The sequence below is a fragment of the Dasypus novemcinctus genome, chromosome 2, assembly GCF_030445035.2.
Source record: "Dasypus novemcinctus isolate mDasNov1 chromosome 2, mDasNov1.1.hap2, whole genome shotgun sequence".
NCBI classification, from domain to species: Eukaryota; Metazoa; Chordata; class Mammalia; order Cingulata; family Dasypodidae; genus Dasypus; species Dasypus novemcinctus.
Window position 1 is genome coordinate 187,247,828 of NC_080674.1, and position 19,012 is coordinate 187,266,839.

Here is a 19,012-nt window from a genome sequence, read left to right on the forward strand (position 1 = left end):
TAAGAATGGACGAAAGACTTGAATAGACAGAAGTTATACAAATGGCCAAAAGTACATGAAAAGACACTCAACATCATTTGCTATTAGGGAAATACAAATCAAAACCACAGTGAGATACCATTTCACACACATTAGAATGGCTACTACTAAAAAAAAAAATTACAAGTGTTGGAGAGGATGCAGAGAAACAGAAACACTCATTCATTGTTGGCGGGACTGTAAAAGAGAAAACAGTTTGCCAGGTCCTCAGAAAGTTATGTATAGAATTACCATATGACCAGGCAATCTCACTTCTAGACTTGAAATATATATATTTGTATATACCCCAAAGACTTGAAAGCAGGGATTTGAACTGATATTCATAGAGGCATCTGCTGAAAGATGGAAGCAACCCAAGTGTCCATCAACCAATTGAAAGGATGAAAAAAGTGTGGTATATACACACAATGGAATATTACTCAGCATAAAAAGGAATGAAGTTCTGATACATGTTGTGACAGTTTCAAATTATTTTATGAATCCCAAAAAGAGAAAGATTATGTTTTTGAACTAATTCATTCCTGGGTGTGAGACCCTTTTGACTAGACTATGTCAGTGAGGTGTGACTCTGGTTCAATTCCCACCCTCTCTCTGGGTCTGATAAAAACAGAGACACATACACACAGAGGAAAAAGAAGCCACCATTTTTTATATTGCCATGTGAGAGAAAGGAGACTGTAAAGAGAGAAAGGACTCCATATTAGCTACAACTGCAGGAAAGCAGAGAAGCCCCGAAAGTCTAAGAGAAAGGGCCCGGAAAGAGACAAGCCCTATGCCTGGTTACCTACAGCTTCCAGGAGATGGTAGCTATGGCAGAGATCAGCTGCGATCTTGCTTTCACGTGGCTTTGGTGAGAAAGGACCTCTGATGGTGCCTGGTTTGGACATCTCATGGCCCCGGAACTGTAAGCTTTTACCCCTAATAAATCCCCTTAGTAAAAGCCAACACATTTCTGTTACTCTGCATCAGTAGCTCTTTGGCGAACAAAAACACATGCAACAACATGGATGAACCTTGTCAACATCATATTAAGTGAAATAAGGGGAAGAGAAAAAACAAGAAAAAGACCTTAGGGGAAAGTAAATTAAATCTGGCAAATTAAAGGAAACAGACAGATCTTAGATTAATAATTAGAGAACGACTAGCCAAGTGTTCTTAACCTGTCATTCCACAAAACATTAAAGATCTATGAATAGGCTTCAAGGCATTCACAATCTCCTGAAGGTGTGTGCAAATTGTGTTCTCTATGTCTTCCTAGGGAGGCTTTTTACAGCATTCATCAAATTCTCAAAGAAGTGCAAGACCAAAGAGAGTTTAGAACTACTAAAGTTCTAACTAAACCCCTTCATTTTCAGAAGAAACCCAGAGTTGTAAAATGGCATAACCAGTCTCCCAATGTTTATTTTTGCATTTAATAGGCATGTTAACTTTCTACTATCCAACCTTTTTCACTATTCCATCTTTTTTATATTTTTATTTGTGTTTATTAGAATATGTCTAATTTAAAAGTAAACATTATGGATTGTGCTAAAGAAGTTATCAAAACAGAATGAACCTTTTAAAAGGTTAAAAAATTGTAGACTTGAACAGAAAAACTCTTTCTTTGGATAAAATAAGTACAAAAATATTTTTAATGGATAAACTGAAGTTCAATGAAATAAAAAATGGCTGTTCTTCAAGAGATACCATAAGAAAACCAAAGGGCAAACTAAGGGCTGGGAGAACATATTTCAAATACATCTATATATTCCAGGATTTATACCTAGAATACATAAAAAACACTTACACTGCAATAATAAAAAAACACAATAAGAAAAATATAAGCAAAAGATAAGAAAAGGCTCACAAAAGCAGGTATGACAGACCAATAAACAATAAACAAAAGTGCTCAAAATCATTAGTCATCAAGAAAATACAAATTAAAACTACAATGAGGGAAGAGGATTTGGCCCAACAGATAGGGAGTCCACCTACCACATAGGAAGTCCAAGGTTCAAACCCAGGACCTCCTGACCTATGTGATGAGCTGGCCCACATGCAGTGCTGATGTGCGCAAAAAGTGCCATACCATGCAGGGGTGTCCCCCGCATAGGGGAGCCCCATGCGCAAGGATAGCCGCTCAGCACAAAAAAGTACAGCCTGCCCAGGAATGGCGCCACACACATGGAGAGCTGATGCAGCAAGATGACCCAACAAAATGACACAGATTCCAGGTGCCACTGAAAGAATACAAGAGGACAAGGAGGAACACACAGCGAATGGACACACAGAGCAGACAACTGGGGGGGGGGGTGGGGGGGGAAGGGCAGGGAAGGGGAGAGAAATAAATTTTAAAAATAAATAAAAATCTTGGAAAAAAAAAACCTACCATGACGGGAGCAGATGTGGCTTAAGTGATAAGGCCTCCACCTACCACATGGGAGGACCCGGGTTCAATCCCTGGGGCCTCCTGGTGAAAAAAAAAACAGAACAGGAATAGAAGATATCAACAAACCAGTAACAAGTAAAGACCTATTTTGATTTTTTGAATCAAGTCTCCCAACAGGGAAGCAAATGTGGCTCAATCGATTGGGCTCCTGTCTACCATATAGGAGGCCCTGGGTTCAATTCCCAGGGCCTCCTTGTGAAGGCAAGCTGTCCTGTGCCCGCAGGAAGCTGACAGCCCGTGTCTGCGGAGAGCTGGCACAGCAAGATGATGCAAAAAAGGGAGACAAACAGACACAGAAGAACATGCAATGAATGGACATAGAGAGCAGGCAGTGAGCAAGTGGCAAAGATGGGGGGATAAAAAATAAATAAATCTTTAAAAAAAAAAAAAGCCTCTCAACAAAGAAAAGTCCAGCATGGGAAAGCTTCACAGGCAAATTTAACCAAACATTCCAAGAATTAACATCGATACTCTTCAAACACTTCCAAAAAATTGAAGAGGGAACATTCCATAACTCATTCTATGAGGACACCATCATCTTAATAACAACATTAAAGACAAAGGAAAAGAAAATTATAGACCAATATTCCTCATGCACATAGATGCAAAAATGCTCAACAGATACCAAATCCAAAAGCAGATTAAAAGTACTGTACACAATGAAAAGTGGAATTTATCCAAGAATGCAAGGGTGGTTCAATTTAAGAAAATCAATTCATGTAGTACACATTAACCGAATGAAGGGAAAAAAAGGATCATCTCACCTTACATAAAAGGGCATCGACAAAATCCAACACACATTATTGATTTAAAACACTCCAAAAACTAGGAATAGAAAGAAACTTCCTCAACATGATGAAGGGCATATATAAAAAACCCAGAACTAACAACATACTCAATGGTGAAAGACTGAAAGTCTTCCCTCTAAGTTCAAGAACAAGATGAAAAATGTCCATTATTACCACTGTTATTCAACTTTGTACTGGAAGTTCTAACCACAGCAATTAGGCAAGTAAAAGAAATAAAAGGCATCCACATTGAAAATAAGTAAAGTTTTCTCTATTTGCAGATGACATAATCCTATATAAAGGAAATCCAGAAAAATCCACAACGGTACTAGAGCTAATAAATGAATTCTGCAAAGTGGCAGGCACAAGATCAATATGCAAAATCCAATAGTGTGCCTATACACAAGTGATAATCAGAAGAGAAATCAAGAAAAAAATTCCATTCACAATAGCAACTAAAATAATCAATATCAAGGAATAAATCTAACCAGGTATGTAAAGGATATGTACACAGAAAACAACAAAACATTTCTAAAAGAAAGAAAAACTAAATAAATGGAAGGATATTCCATGTTCATGGATTAGAAGACTAAACATCGTTAAAAGGTCAATACCACCCAAAACAATTTATAGATTCAGTGCTATCCCAAACTTCCAATAACCTTCTTTGAAGAAATGGAAAAGCCAATCGTCAAATTTATATGGAAGGGTAAAAATCATCACAGCAATGGTTGCACAACTCTTTGAACAGGCTAAAAGTCATTGAATTGTACACATTAAATTTAAGGGTAAATTGTATAGTATGCAAATTATATCTCAAAAGAGCTGTTTAAAAAATTAACCTATGGTGACACACATCAGAACATGAGGTACCTCTCGAGGATACTGACCTGGGTCACAAGTGACCCTTCTACAGTGCTAGAAATGTTCTGTATCTTTATTTGAGTGGTGTTACATGAATGCACACACTGAGATGTGTATTTAATATTGATTCAGTTCACTATAGGTAAACAATAACTTTTTTCCCCCACAATCTTTTTTTTTCTTTTTCTTCCCCTCCCTGTACCCTCCCCGTCCCCTCCCCATCCCCTTCCTCCCTCTCTCCCTACCCTGCTGTTTTTGCTGTCTGTCCATTCACTGTGATCTTCTGTATCTATTTCTCTTTTTGACTATTCTCATTTTTTTCTCCTCTGATTCCATTCTGGGGACCTCTATTATGGAGAGAGGTTCCCTGTCACCTGTGCCACCTCAGTTCCTGGTTTCCACTGCATTTCACCTTGACTCTCCCTTCGTCTCTCTTTTGTTGTGTCATCATCTTGCTGCATGACTCACTTGCACTGGCACTGGCTCGCCATGCAGGCACTCAGCTAGCCACACAGGCACTGGCTTGCTGCACAGGCATACTTTCTCTTTTTTCTTTCTTACCAGGAGGCCCCAGGGGTCGAACCCAGGTCTTCCCATATGGTAGGAGGAAGCCCTATCACTTGAGCTGCATAAGATTCCCAGTAAATGATACCTTAATTTTAAAATTTTAATAATACGTATTTGTTGAGTAAATCAATAGTTCAATTCATCCTCATAACAAACCTGATATATACAATTACTAAGAGGAAACACAGTGTAGCATCTAATATGGTTATGAATTCCAAAAATAGATCTTGGTTTATGTGAGTGATCCAGTCTGTACCTGGGCATGACTGAGCTATGATTAGGGCTTTGATTGGGCCATATCATTCGGGCATTGAATGCCCGCCCCTTGGTGGGTAGGGACTCACAGATAAAAGGCATGGCAAAGGACAGAGTTAAGGGTTCTTAATGTTGGCGTTTTGATGTTGGAGTTTGATGCTGAAGTCTTAAGCTGGCACCCCAGGAAGTAAGCACACAGAGGAAAGAGAAGCCAGCCCCAGGAAGAAAGGAACCTTGAACCCAGAAAGAAGCAAGGCCCTGGAAGGGAGGAACCCAGAAGCCCGAACCCTCGCAGATATTGGCAGCCATCTTGCTCCAACACATGAAAATAGACTTTGGTGAGGGAAGTAACTTATGCTTTATGGCCTGGTATCTGTAAGCTCCTACCCCAAATAAATACCCTTTACAAAAACCAACCAATTTCTGGAATTTTGCATCAGCACCCCTTTGGCTGACTAATTCACATAGGTTCAGAGAAGGCACAGATTGATAAAATTATCATAGCTTGAAGAAGGCTATATGGAAGGTATAAAGACTAAAGGTAAACCTTGAGTCTAAAAGAACAGCATGATTAGGACTTGGAATAGGGGTTAGTTATAAGGAAGAATAGAGAAATCACAGTACCCTGAGATAACATACTGTATGGAGTAGACTGCATCATAATATACTTTTTCTGTACCCTAGGGTTATTTAAACTAGTATTCTCAAACTTGAAAATAAGGGTAGCTTCTTATCAAATAAATGCAATTTCTGAAAGGAAGATAAATAATAACCCTTCACTCTAGGACAGAAACATCCACAGGCTCAAAGTGGGTTTTCAAAGAATTATAGCATGTAAGGGATCATTAATAAGCATTAATTAGAGGCATCTACAGATATAACTTCCAGAATTCCAGTGCTTCTTGAGATTTAGCCACACTGTTCCCACAGTAATTGTAAAAGCAGAGAGGAAAAAAGGTCACTGTTTAGTCAACTTAAGCAAGCAAAACAGCACACAGTTCAACTATTATTTAAGTTGCTACCCCTCAAAATGAATTCACAGAATTATGACCTGAAGCTATAGTTGAATTAATGTTCATAAAGAATGAATTGAGTATAGAAGCTAACAGTCACTTCTTAATCATGGTAGGAATAAATTTCTTTAAAAGAATGAATGCACAAGCAGTAAAGATGACCCAATAATGAAAGTCTTGTTGTTTGTTTCACCAGTAGAATTTTTGTTGGTGTCCTTGAAAATCCCCAATCTGGGATATTTGTCATTTTCTTTCAGCACATCCATCATTTTCATATATCTGAAGAAACAATTACTGACATGATCATTTAAAATCTTGACATTCTAGGTACCAGACCTGTTACAAGTGCTTTGAAAGCTTGGGGGCATAGGGACCTTAATAACAATCCTGTATAAATGATCGACTCTTTTCCCTAAATAAGTCAATATTCAAGCATTTTGTTACCAAGCTATTCATAAAGATTATAATTAGTTTCATTATTTCTATAATTTTAAATTATACACACATACCTGACACTTTATTTCCTAGTTTATACTCAGCCTGAGTTTAGGACAAGTATGTAACAACAGAAACCAAGCACACGTTAAATAATAATAAAATTATAGTTACTTATTGAGTCCTTGGATACTATTCTAGTTACCTTACAGGCATTAAAGAGATTATTCCTCCCAATAGTTCTATGTGGCAGTCACCCACATCACTACTTTACACGAGAAAACGTATTCAAACAGTTATAAACTGGTTAACTGGAGAGCTGGGAATTGAAGCCCAATGAGTCTAATTGAAAAAGGACATTCTTTGACTGAAGTACAAGGCACTACCTCTCTTAACAGGAAAAACAAAGACCTGAGCATAAAATGATTGGTCATTTCACTTTTTCATGCGTCTTACTTTATCTCAGTATGATATAGTGAATAAATGCAAGAGCACTGGAGTCAAACTGCCTGGATTCAAATCCAGATATACCACCACGTACAAGATATGTGATGCCTCATCTGTAACTGAGGATAACAACAGGATCCATCTCATAAAATTGTTATAAGGATGAAATAAATTAGGATGTGTAAACGCCTGAAATACCACCGATCATCCCAGAGAAGGAAAACATACCCAAGGGGAAAGTGGTGTGTGATGATAAGGATTTCCAGGGAAAATCCCTTTTGCCTGGTTAAGAACTAATGACAGGTCCCTCGCCATCGTAAACGGCAACGGGGGTGGGTGCGCGGGAAGAGCGGCGGCGGAGGGGCCCACTAGCACTCCCTGGGGCTGAGATCCCCGCGCCGGGGCCGGGGCCGAGAGGCGACAGGAACAGCGCGTCGAGAGGCGGGTTCCGCGCGAGGAAGCGGCTTTCGAGGGGCGAGCGGGAGGCGGGGAGAAACAGCCACAGGCCCGCGGGGAAGCCAGACTCGAAAGCCGCGGGGCTGGAGGGCCGCCCCGCAGGTGTGCAGGGCGGGCCCGGCCCCGGGACGGAAGCGCGCCCCCGCGTCGGGAGAGGCCCCCACCGCGTCCCCAGGGCCTAACCGGCGTCGGGAGGCGCCCGCCCCGACGACGGGTGGAGCCCACCCTGGCGTCGGGAGGGGCCTACTCCGGGTGAGGAGCGGGCCGCGGCCCCCGAGAGGGCGGGAAGGAGGCGGGAAGAGGGCGGGCTGGAGGTGTGCGGAGGCGGCAGGTACTTACCCGCCGGCCAGTGCCGTCGACCGAGCCGAGCCCCTCCTCCGGGACTCTGGGGGTCGCGAGCGGCCGCCGCGCGTCAGAAGAGGGGGGCGGGCGGGCGGGCGGGCGAGCGCGCGCTGGTGAAGCGGGCCAGCGCGGGGAGGAGACGCGCTCGCGGGGCGGGCGCACGCGCGGGCGTCCAGGGACGGACCAACCCTCACGCGGGGGGATGCCGCCGCGGGCCCGGGACGTACCAACTACGCTGGGCGGGAGGCGCCACCACGCTGAAGCGGAGCCCTTGTGAGAGCAGCCCAGCCCCTCCCCGCACTCTCTAAGACGCGCCCATTCGCAGTATCTTTCGCTAGCACTGTGAGGAAAACCAGAGTAGCAACAGGGCCCCAAACCGTACAGTGAGCCCTTTTTAAGTCGGCTCCGCCACCTCAAGCCTCCTCTAGCCCTTTCCTCGAATATTACACTGAAATTATCTGTTCATTTGACCCCTTGACAGATGTCTCCCCAGATGTCAAAATGTTAGTCTGCTAATTTCAGAGAAGGGAATCTAGGAAACGGAAACTCTTAAGGATGGCTGGTGGAAGTGTAAAATTAGTACAGCCACTTTTGAGGACGATTTGACAGCATGTGGTAAAATTTAAAATACGTATTTTATGACCCAGCAATTTCATGTCAATACAGAAAGAAACTCCTACAATGTGCACAAAAGATACATTCAAAACCTACTGAACTTCTGCTTCTAATATGGAAAAATGTAAACAACGAAATGTCCAAAAAGGGCATAGATAAATAAAATGTAGTATGTTCCTATGACAAAATACTAAAGGAAATTTAATAAACTAGTTCTATACACATTGACATTGGATACCTCATAACAATATTATACCTATAGAAACAGTAATGTGCCAACCAAAGTTGTACTCTGTGAATGATTTATTAAATTTAAAAATACATAAAACAAGTATATAGTGTTTATGGAGAATAAGTATGTGGAAAAAAGTATATAAAGTGGACTAGATGGATACATAGCATGATAATGACATGGGGGTGGGGGAGAAGCAGAGATGGATGAGGGAGAGGGTAAACAGGACTTCAGCTCAATCTGTAATGATTTTTTTAAAAAAAGAAAAAGCATAAAGACATAACATAAACAACAGTTAAATAGTTGAACCATAGGTGTATCATTCTTTGTACTTTTTTGTAGCATTTAAATTCTGGAGTTCCCTTTCCCTATCTCTCAATCAACTAACTCCAAGAAATCCTCCAAAACCATCCAAACAATTTCTTCCTCTGCCTCCTCTAACCCCAGTTCATTTCTCCAACTTCCTTCCTAAGCTGCTGGGAAAATTAATCACCTGCTGTATTATTAAGTTATTTGCTGTATCTGTCCTTTCTATAAGACTTGTGAACTCTCTGGAGCCGTGGTCCATATAGCCCTAGTAAATAGCAGACGACCTAGCCAAGAGTAAACACTCAGTAAATGTTGACTGACTTGAATCGGAGAGAGGGGAAAGCCAAAGTCTCACTGCCAGGCCAGAAAGGTCCTTTTAGAGCAGGGGTTCTTAATAAATATCAATGAGCTGGAATTTAAATTAAAAAAAAACATTATTCTTGTGGGGACATGTTGGCGCGGGAGTGATATATTTATTAAATAATGCACAATATGGTGTGGACTTAGTAAGAGGTCCATGGTTTTCACCTAACTGGCAAAGGGGTCAGGGAAACAGAAAAGTTTAAGAACCCCTGCTTTAGAGTGTCATCGCTCAGGGAAGACTGTTGTTGCAGTTTTGCTGGCAACAGTCTTGCAGCCCTGTGGAGAGCCAGCCTGTGGTAGGTAGCATCAGTGATGGCCGCCATTGACACCTGCCTCCTAGCAATCACACCCTTGTGCACTGCCCTCCCCTGAGTGTAGTCTAGACTTAATAACTCATCAAATCAAAATAATAGGGCAGAAGTGTTGGGATAACATATATATATAGAACACTTCACCCAACAATAGCAGCATATATGTTATTAAGTACACATGGATAATTCTCTAGGATAAACCATAAATCAGGCCACAGAAAGTCTCAATAAATTTTGAAAATTGAAATCATACAAAATATCTTCTCTGACCACAAGGAAATGAAGGTAGAAATCAGTAACAGAAAGAGAACCAAAAAATTCATAAATATGTGAAGTGTATTAAACACAACACTCAAAGAACCAATGGATCAAAGAAGAAACACAAGGGAAATTAAAAAATAGCTTGAGACAAATGAAAATGAAAGCACAACATACCAAAATTTATGGTATGCAATAAAGGTATGCTCAGACAAAAATTTATAGCAGTAAATGCTAACATTAAAAAGATGGCATCAGTAATCTAACCTCATACATGGAGGAACTTGAAAAAAAAAAGAGCACACTAAAACCAAATTGTGCAAAAGGAAGGAAATAAAGATTATAGCAGAGATAAATGAAATAAAAAATAGATGACAATAGAGAATCAATGAAACCAAAAGTTGGATATTTTAAAGCATCAATAAATTTGACATACCTTTAGCTAGACTAACAAAGAAAAAAAGAGGATGCAAATAAAAACTAAGAAATGAAAGGGGGAAGCAGATGTGGCTCAGGTGATTGGGTTCCCATCTACCATATGAGTGGGTTCTAGGTTCAGTTCCCGGGGCCTCCTGGTGAAGGCATAGCTGGCCTATGCCACAAGCTGATGCAACAAGATGACGCAACAACAAAAAAAGAGACACAGAGGAAAGACAATGAGAAACACAACAAACCAGGGAGCTGAGGTGGCTCAAGCAATTGGATGCCTCTCCCATGTCGGAGGTCCCAGGATCGGTTCCTGGTGCCTCCTAAAGAGAAGACAAGCAGACACAGAAGAGAAGAGAAGACAAACAGAAGAATATGCAGCAAATGGACACAGAGAGCAGAGAGCAAGCACGGGTGGGGAGGCAGAGAGTAAATAAAAAATAAAATAAATCTTTTAAAAAAAAAGAAGAAATGAAAGGGGGGACACATTAGTAATGACCTCAAAGAAATGAAAAAGGATTATAAGGGGATACTATGAACAAGTCTACTCAAAAAAAATTATACAACAGAGAGGAAATGGACAAAATCCTAGAAATACATAAATTACCAAAACTGACTCAAGAAGAAATAAAGAGCTCAACAGAAAGGTAAAGAGACTGAAGCAGTAATCAAAAACCTTCCAACGGGGAAGCAGATGTGGCTCAACTGATTGGGCTCCCGTCTACCATATGGGAGACCCTGGGTTAGCTTCCCTGGGCCTCCTTGTGAAGGCAGGCTGGCCGGAGGGCTGATGGCCTGTGCCTGTGGAGAGCTGGTGCAGCAAGATGACACAACAAAGGGAGAAAAACAGACACAGAAGATCATGCAGCGAGTGGACACAGAGAGCAGACAGCAAGCAAGTGGCAAGGGGGGGGGGGGGGAATAAATAAATAAAGTAAATCCTTTATAAAAATTATTAAAAAAAAAACCTCCCAACAAAGAAATGCCCTGGAGCAGATGGCTTCACTGATGAATTTTACCAAATATTCAAAAAAGAATTAGCACCAATTCTGCTCAAACTCCATCAAACAATTAAAGTAGATGGACTTCCTAACACACTCTCTGAGGCCAAGATCACTGTAATAACAAAACTAGACAAAGATATAAGTAAAGAAAATTATAGACCAATGTCTAGATATGAATATAGACATATATGAATATATGAATATATGAATATGAATATAGACACAAAAATCCTTGAGAAAATACCAGCAAACTGAATCCAACAGCACATTAAAAGGATTATACAACATGACCAAGTGGGATTTATCCCAAGAATGCAAGGGTGGTTCAACATCAGAAAATCAATTAATGTAATATACCACATTTACACAATGAAGGGGGATAAAAACATATGATCATCTCAATTGACACAGAAAAGGCTTTTGATAATATCCAGAACCCTTTTTTTTAAATTTATTTCTCTCCCCTTCCCCCCGACCCAATTGTCTGCTCTCTGTGTCCATTCACTGTGTGTTCTTCTGTGTCCACTTGTATTCTTGTCAGCGGCACCGGGAATCTGTGTCTCTTTTTGTTGCATCATCTTGCTGTGTCAGCTCTCCATGTGTGCGGCGCCACTCCTGGGCAGGCTGGACTTTCTTTCACACTGGCTGGCTCTCTTTATGGGGCGCACTCCTTGCGCATGGGGCTCCCCTATGCAGGGGGACATCCCTGCATGGCAGGGCACACCTTGCACACATCAGCACTGCATGTGGGCCAGCTCCACATGGGTGAAGGAGGCCCAGGGTTTGAACCGCGGACCTCCCATGTGGTAGGCAGACGCTCTATCCATTGAGCCAAGTCTACTTCTGAGCACCCTTTCTTGATAAAACACACACACATACACACACAGAAAACTAGTAATAGAAGGAAACCTCTTCAACATGATAAAGGGTGTATTTGAAAAACCCACAGCAAATAATATTCTCAAATGTGAAAGACTAAAAGCTTACCCCTAAAATCAGGAACCAGAAAAGGATGCCTGCTTTCACCACTGCTATTCAATATTGTACTAGAAGTTCTAGCTAAAGCAATTAAGCAAGAAGAAGAAATAAAAGACATCCAAATTGGAAAGGAAGAAGTAAAATTTATAGATTACATGGTCCTATATATAGAAAAAAAATTTTTTAATCACAACAAAGCTACTACAACTAACAAATTCAACAAACTGGTGGGGTACAAGATCAACATGTAAAAATAAGTGGTATTTCAATACATTAGTAACACAATCTGAAAAGGAAATTAAGAAAAAATTCCATTTACACTAAAAACTAAATAAGATACCTCAGACTAAATTTAAACAAGGATGTAAAGAACTTGTAAATGGAAAATTACAAAATATTGCTGAAAGAAATTAAAGAAGACTTAAACAACTGGAAGGACATTCCATGCTCATGGACTGGAAGACTAAATATTATTAAGATATCAGTTTTACCCTAAATTATTTACAGAGTCAATGCAATCCCCATCAAATTTCCAACAGCCTAATTTGCAGAAATTGAAAAGCTAATTATCAAATTTATTTGGAAGGGTAAGGTACCCTGAAAAGCCAAAAATATTTTGAAGAAGAAGGAAGTTGGAGGATTCTCACTTCCTGATTTCAAAACTTATTATGGGAAGCAGATGTGGCTCAAGCAATTGGACTCCTGTCTTTCATATAAAAGTTCCAGGGCTCAATACCCAGGGCCTCCTAGTGAAAGCAAGCTGGCCTGTGTGGCGAACTGGCCCACATAGAGTGCTGCCCCATGCAGGAGTGCTGACCCACACGGAGAGCTGGCATAGCAAGATGATGCAACAAAAAGAGAAACAGAGGAGAGATAATAAGAGACACAGCAGACCAGGAAGCTGAGGAGGCACAAGAGAATGAGCACCTCTCTCCCACTCCGGAAGGTCCCAGGATTTGTTCCCAGAACCACCTAATGAGAATACAAACAGGCACAGAAGAACACACAACAAATGGACACAGAGAGCAGACAATGGAGGGAGGGGGGATAAATCAATCAATCAGTCTTTTAAAAAAAACTTATTACAAAGCTACAGTAGTCAAAACGGCGTGGTACTGGCACAAGGACAGACACAGAGAACAATGGTATAGAATTAAGAGTTCAGAAATAAACCTTCCCACCTATGGTCAATTGATTTCTTTTTCAGGAGGTACTGGAGAGTGAACACAGGACCTCATACATGGGAAGGAGGCTTTCAACCACTAAGCTACATCCGTCCCTCAATGAGTTGGTTTCTTCATGTTTGTTTTTTTTAGGAGGTACCAGGAATTGAGCCCAGAACCTCGTATGAGGTATGCTGGCATTCAACCACTTGAGCTATACCAATTCCCCTCAGTTGATTTTTTTTTTTTAAGATTTATTTATTTAGTTCTCTCCCCTCGCCCCCCCCCCAAGTTGTCTGTTCTCTATGTCTATTTGCTGCGTGTTTGTCTGCTTCTGTTGTTGTCAGCGGCACAGGAATCTGTGTTTCTTTTTGTTGCATCATCTTGTTGTGTCAACTCTCCATGTGTGTGGCGCCATTCCTGGGCAGGCTGCACTTTCTTTCATGCTGGGCGGCTCTCCTTATGGGGCACACTCCATGCGCGTGGGGCTCCCCTATGCGGGGGACACCCCTGTGTGGCAGGGCACTCCTTGCCCACATCAGCACTGCGCATGGGCCAGCTCCACACGGGTCAAGGAGGTCCAGGGTTTGAACCGTGTACCTCCCATGTGGTAGACGGATGCCCTAACCACTGGGCCAAGTCCGCTTCCCTCAGTTGATTTTTGACAAAGGTACCAGTCAGCTCACTGGGGAAAGAGTAGTGTCTTCAACAAATGATGTTGGGAAAACTGGATATCCACATGCAAAAGAATGAAAGTGGACCCTTACCTCACTTCATATACAAATGGATCTATGTCCTAAATAAAACAACTAAAACCATAAAACTCTTAGAAGAAAACATAATAAAATATCTTCAAGATGCTGTATTAGGCAATGGATTCTTATACTATACATTAAAAGCATAAGCAATAAAAGAAAAAATAGAGAAACTGGACTTGGTGAAAATTTAAAACTTTTCCGCATCAAGGAACATTATCAAGAAAGTGAAAAGACAACCTGCAGAATGAGAGAAAATATTTAGAAACCATATATCTGATAAAAGCTTAATATATAAATATTATAAAATATTATAAAATATATAAATAACTCCCATAACTCAACAGAAAACAAAGAACCCAATTAAAAATGGGCAAAGGTCTTGAATAGGCATTTCTCCTAAGTGGATGTACAAGTGGCAAATAAGCACAGAAGATGCTCCACGCCATTAGCCAGCAAGGCAATGCAAATCAAAACCACAATGAGATGCCACTTCAAAGCCACTAAAATGGCCATTTTTTAAAAAATGGAAAACAACAAGTGTTTGGATGTGTAGAGATAGGAACCTTAGTACAATGCTGGTGAGAATACAGAATGGTGCAGCCACTGTAGAAAACAGATGGCGTTCCCCAGAAAGTTAAGTATAGAATTACTATATTACTCAGCAATTGACTTCTATGTATACACCCAAAAGAATTAAAAGTAGAGACTTGAACAGATATTTGTACAGCAATGTTCATAGCATATTATTCACAGTAGCCAAAAGGAGGAAACCACCCAAGTGTCTATCAAAAGATAAATGGATAAACAAAATGTGGTATATACAAACAATGAAATATATTAGAATATATTCAGCCTTAAAAAGGAATGAAGTTCTGAAACATCGTACGATAAGAATGAAACTTGAAGACGTCATGTTGAGAGAAATAAACTAGAACAAAAGGACAAATATTATATGATTTCACTTATGATTTCAATTCGTAGTGATAGAAAGTAGATTACAGGTTACCAGGGTAGGAGCAGGGAGAGAGGCACTGGGGGGTATTACTTAATGGGTAAAAAGTTTCTGCTTGGGATGATAGAAAAGTTTTGGTAATGGATGGTGGTGATGATAACACAACATTTTGAATGCAATACCACTGTCTTGTGTATTCTAAAGTGATTAAAAAGAGAAATTCTATGTTGTATAAATGTTTCCACAATAAAAATTTTTTTAAAAATCCTGGAAACATTCCAAATGTAGAAATACGGTTAGGACACTATCAAGAAAGGATAAACTTCAGAAATGGACGTGGCTCGAGCAGCTGGGCTCCTGTTTACCATATAGGAGACCCAGGGTTCGATGCCCAGGGCCTCCTGGCCTGCACAGCGAGCTGGCCCACACAGAATGCCAGCCCAGGAGGGAGTGTCGTGCCCACCCCCTGCGCAGGAGTGTCAGCCAACATGGAGAGCTGGTACAGCAAGATGATGCAACAAGAGACACAGAGGAGAGACAATAAGAGATGCAGCAGAACAGGTTGCTGAGGTGGTATAAGAGAATGATCGCCTCTCTCCCACTCCGGAAAGTACCAGGATCAGTTCCCAGAGCCGCCTAATGAGAATAAAGGAGACACAGAAGAACACACAGCAAATGGCCAGAGAGAGCAGACAGTATGTGTGTGGGGGGAAGGGGGGTAAATAAATAAATCTTAAAAAAAAAAAAAAAAGGATAAACTAAAAAAAATAGAATCCCAACTTAACCCCTACAAAATACTGACACCTAATATAGAATTTTGTAGGTAGGGCCAAAGAAATTATAGAGTTTGTAATTAGTAGATGATTTGGGATTAGGGTCTTTTTAAAAATACATGGTTTTTCTTGTTTACTGAAGTCCACTTAGAGGAGAAATATGGGAGCAAGGAAACTGCTGGAATCCAGTGACTAAATCCCTTAATTCTAACCCATCAATGTGGCAGGCTCTCTCTCTCTCTTTTTGTACAACTTTTTTGAGATCCAATTAACATATCATAAAATGCACTCATTTAAAGTGTACAATTCGGGAAACGGACGTGGCCCAGTGGTTAGGGCGTCCGTCTACCACATGGGAGGTCCGTGGTTCAAGCCCCAGGCCTCCTTGACCCATGTGGAGCTGGCCCATGCGCAGTGCTGATGCGCACAGGGAGTGCCGCCCCACGCAGGGGTGTCCCCCGCGTAGGGGAGCCCCACATGCAAGGAGCGCGCCCCGTAAGGAGAGCCACCCAGCGCGAAAGAAAGAGCAGCCTGCCCAGGAATGGCGCCGCCCACACTTCCCGTGCCGCTGACGACAACAGAAGCGGACAAAGAAACAAGACGCAACAAATGGACACAGAGAACAGACAACCGGGGGAGGGGGGGAAATTAAATAAATAAATAAATCTTAAAAAAAAATAAAATAAAGTGTACAATTCAATGTTTTTTCGTGTATTTACAGAGTTGTGCAACCATCACCATAATCTAATTTTAGAACATTTTCATCACCACAAAAGAAACCTTTTACCCATTAGCACTGGCGTCTTTGTAATTATTTGTTTCTTTAGATATTTTGTTCATTTGATTAAAAAATTTAATTAGTAAAAAGAAAGCCTTGAAAATGCTCTAAAAATTACTGTGGTGGAGCCAATGAGCCTCAGTAGTTGAGCACTGGTTTCCTACGTATGAGGTTCCAGGTTCAAACTCCAGCCCCAGTACCTCAAAAAAAAAAAGACTGGAGATGAGTACATAACTCTGATTATACTGAGAGCTGTTAAGTTTACACTTTAGGTGGACTGTGCAAAATATGGGACTTATAACATAGTGAACCCTGCTGTGAACAATGGACTGCAATTAATAATACAGGCGGCGGACTTGGCCCAGTGGTTAGGGCGTCCGTCTACCACATGGGAGGTCCGCAGTTCAAACCCCAGGCCTCCTTGACCCGTGTGGAGCTGGTCCACGCACAGTGCTGATGCGCGCAAGGAGTGCCCTGCCACACAGGGGTGTCCCCCGCGTAGGGGAACCCCACGCGCAAGGAGCGTGCCCCCTAAGGAAAGCGCCCCATAAGGAGAGCCACCCAGCGTGAAAGAAAGTGCAGTCTGCCCAGGAATGGTACCACACACACGGAGAGCTGACACAAGATGACACAACAAAAAGAAACACAGATTCCTGTGCCACTGACAACAACAGAAGCGGACAAAGAAGACCACGAAGCAAATAGACACAGAGAACAGACAACGGAGGTGAAGGGGAAGAGGAGAGAAATAAATACATCTTAAATAATAATAATACAAATATGAGAATGTTCTTTTCTAACTAATATACAATATTATTATAAGGTGTTAATAATAGTGTGGTATGGTAGTTAGAGATTATTTTATGAATCCCAAAAAAGAGAAAGATTATGTTTGTAAACTAATCAATTCTGATGGGTGTGATAGTCTTTGATTATATTAAATTCAGTTGAGGGACCTTTTATTAGATTACCAATTAAGATCACTTTAAGAGCTTTTTTGATTCGACAATGTCAGTAAAGTGTGACTCAGGTTGAGTTCCTGCTCCCCTTGGTGGGTCTGATATAAACAATCACTCATACAGACAGATACATACACGGGAGAGTGCTGTTATTTTTTGATCCTGCCATGTGATGGAAAGGAGAAGGGTCAACCAGCTAAAGCCCTGGGGAGAGATGAACCATTTTGCCTGACAGTCTACAGCTGACCTTGGGAAGAGAGCCGAAACTGATATAGGAGGCCCAGAAAGAAACACGCCCAATGCCAGGAGAGGGGACTACCCTTCAGCACAAAGCCTCAAGAGGCTGGGCCCACAGAGCCTCAAGAGGAAGAGGAAGTCCAGAGTGGAAGGCAGAGACCAGCCAGAAGTCGGCAACCATCTTGCTGCAGCACATGGCAGCTGACTTTGGGGAGAAAGCAAACTTGAGTTGGACTTTCTATGACGTTGTAACTGTAAGCTTTTTTTTTTTAAGATTTTTTTTTTTTTAGTTTATCCCCACCCTCCCCCAGATGGTTCTCCTGTCCAAACCCTGGACTTCCCACATGGGAGGCAAGTGCCCAACAGACTGAGCCACATCCACTCCCCACAAGCTGCGGCATCTGCTGGCTTGTGACATCTGCTCATTTAGGCATCTCTTTTTTTGTTTTGTTTTGTTTGTTTTTGTTTTTGTTTTGTCATTATTTTTTTAATATTACATTAGAAAAGTATTAGGTCCCCATATACCCCCCACCCCCTTCACCTCACTCCTCCCCCCATAGCAACAATCTCCTCCATCATCATGAGACATTCATTGGATTTTGTGAATACATCTCTGAGCACTGCTGCACCTCATGGTCAATGGTCCACATCATAGCTCACACTCTCCCACGTTCCATCCAGTGGGCCATGGGAGGACATACAATGTCCGGTAACTGTCCTTGCAGCATCAGCCAGGACAACTCCAAGTCCCGAAAATGCCTCCACATCTCATCTCTTCCTCCCATTCCCCACACCCAGCAGCCACCATGGCCACTTTCTCCACACCAATGCCACATTTTCTTCGATTACTAATCACAATAGTTCATGAATAGAATATCAGTAAGTCCACTCTCATTCATATTCTATTCCTCCATCCTGTGGACCTTGGAATGTCCACTCCACATCTATATCAAGAGGGGGCTTAGATTCTACATGGATGATGGATGCAATCCTCCTGCTTTCAGTTGTAGGCACTCTTGGCTCCATGGCGTGGTGGTTGACCTTCTTCAACTCCATGTTAGCTGAGTGGGGTAAGCCCAACAAACCAGAGTGTAGGAGTTGCAAGTCTGTTGAGGCTCAGGGCCTGGCTATCATATGGTCAGTCCAGAGATTCAGATCTCTTGTTGCAGTGGGTGCAACAGTGTCTAGCAGCATCTAGCTCATTGCAGTGAGTGCGGTGTCTGCTTATCTTCTTTAGGAGGCACTGGGACTGAACCCAGGGC

At 41.6% G+C, this 19,012-nt stretch overlaps 1 protein-coding gene across 9 annotated transcripts in view; it reads right to left on the reverse strand.

Annotated features, from left to right (window-relative positions):
- The window catches only part of UIMC1 (ubiquitin interaction motif containing 1), a 145,790-nt gene extending 137,965 nt beyond the window's left edge, over positions 1 to 7,825 (reverse strand). For 4 of the 9 annotated variants that reach the window (XM_071211184.1, XM_058282706.1, XM_071211191.1 and 1 more), the window contains exon 1: positions 7,632 to 7,769. The gene's annotated coding sequence lies outside the window, so the exon portion shown is untranslated. Of the gene's footprint in view, positions 1 to 7,064; positions 7,502 to 7,631 lie in introns of those variants that run through there. The other 5 variants (XM_058282722.1, XM_058282717.1, XM_004460011.4 and 2 more) reach the window with 4 other exon arrangements.
- Between the last annotated feature and the right edge of the window lie 11,187 nt (positions 7,826 to 19,012).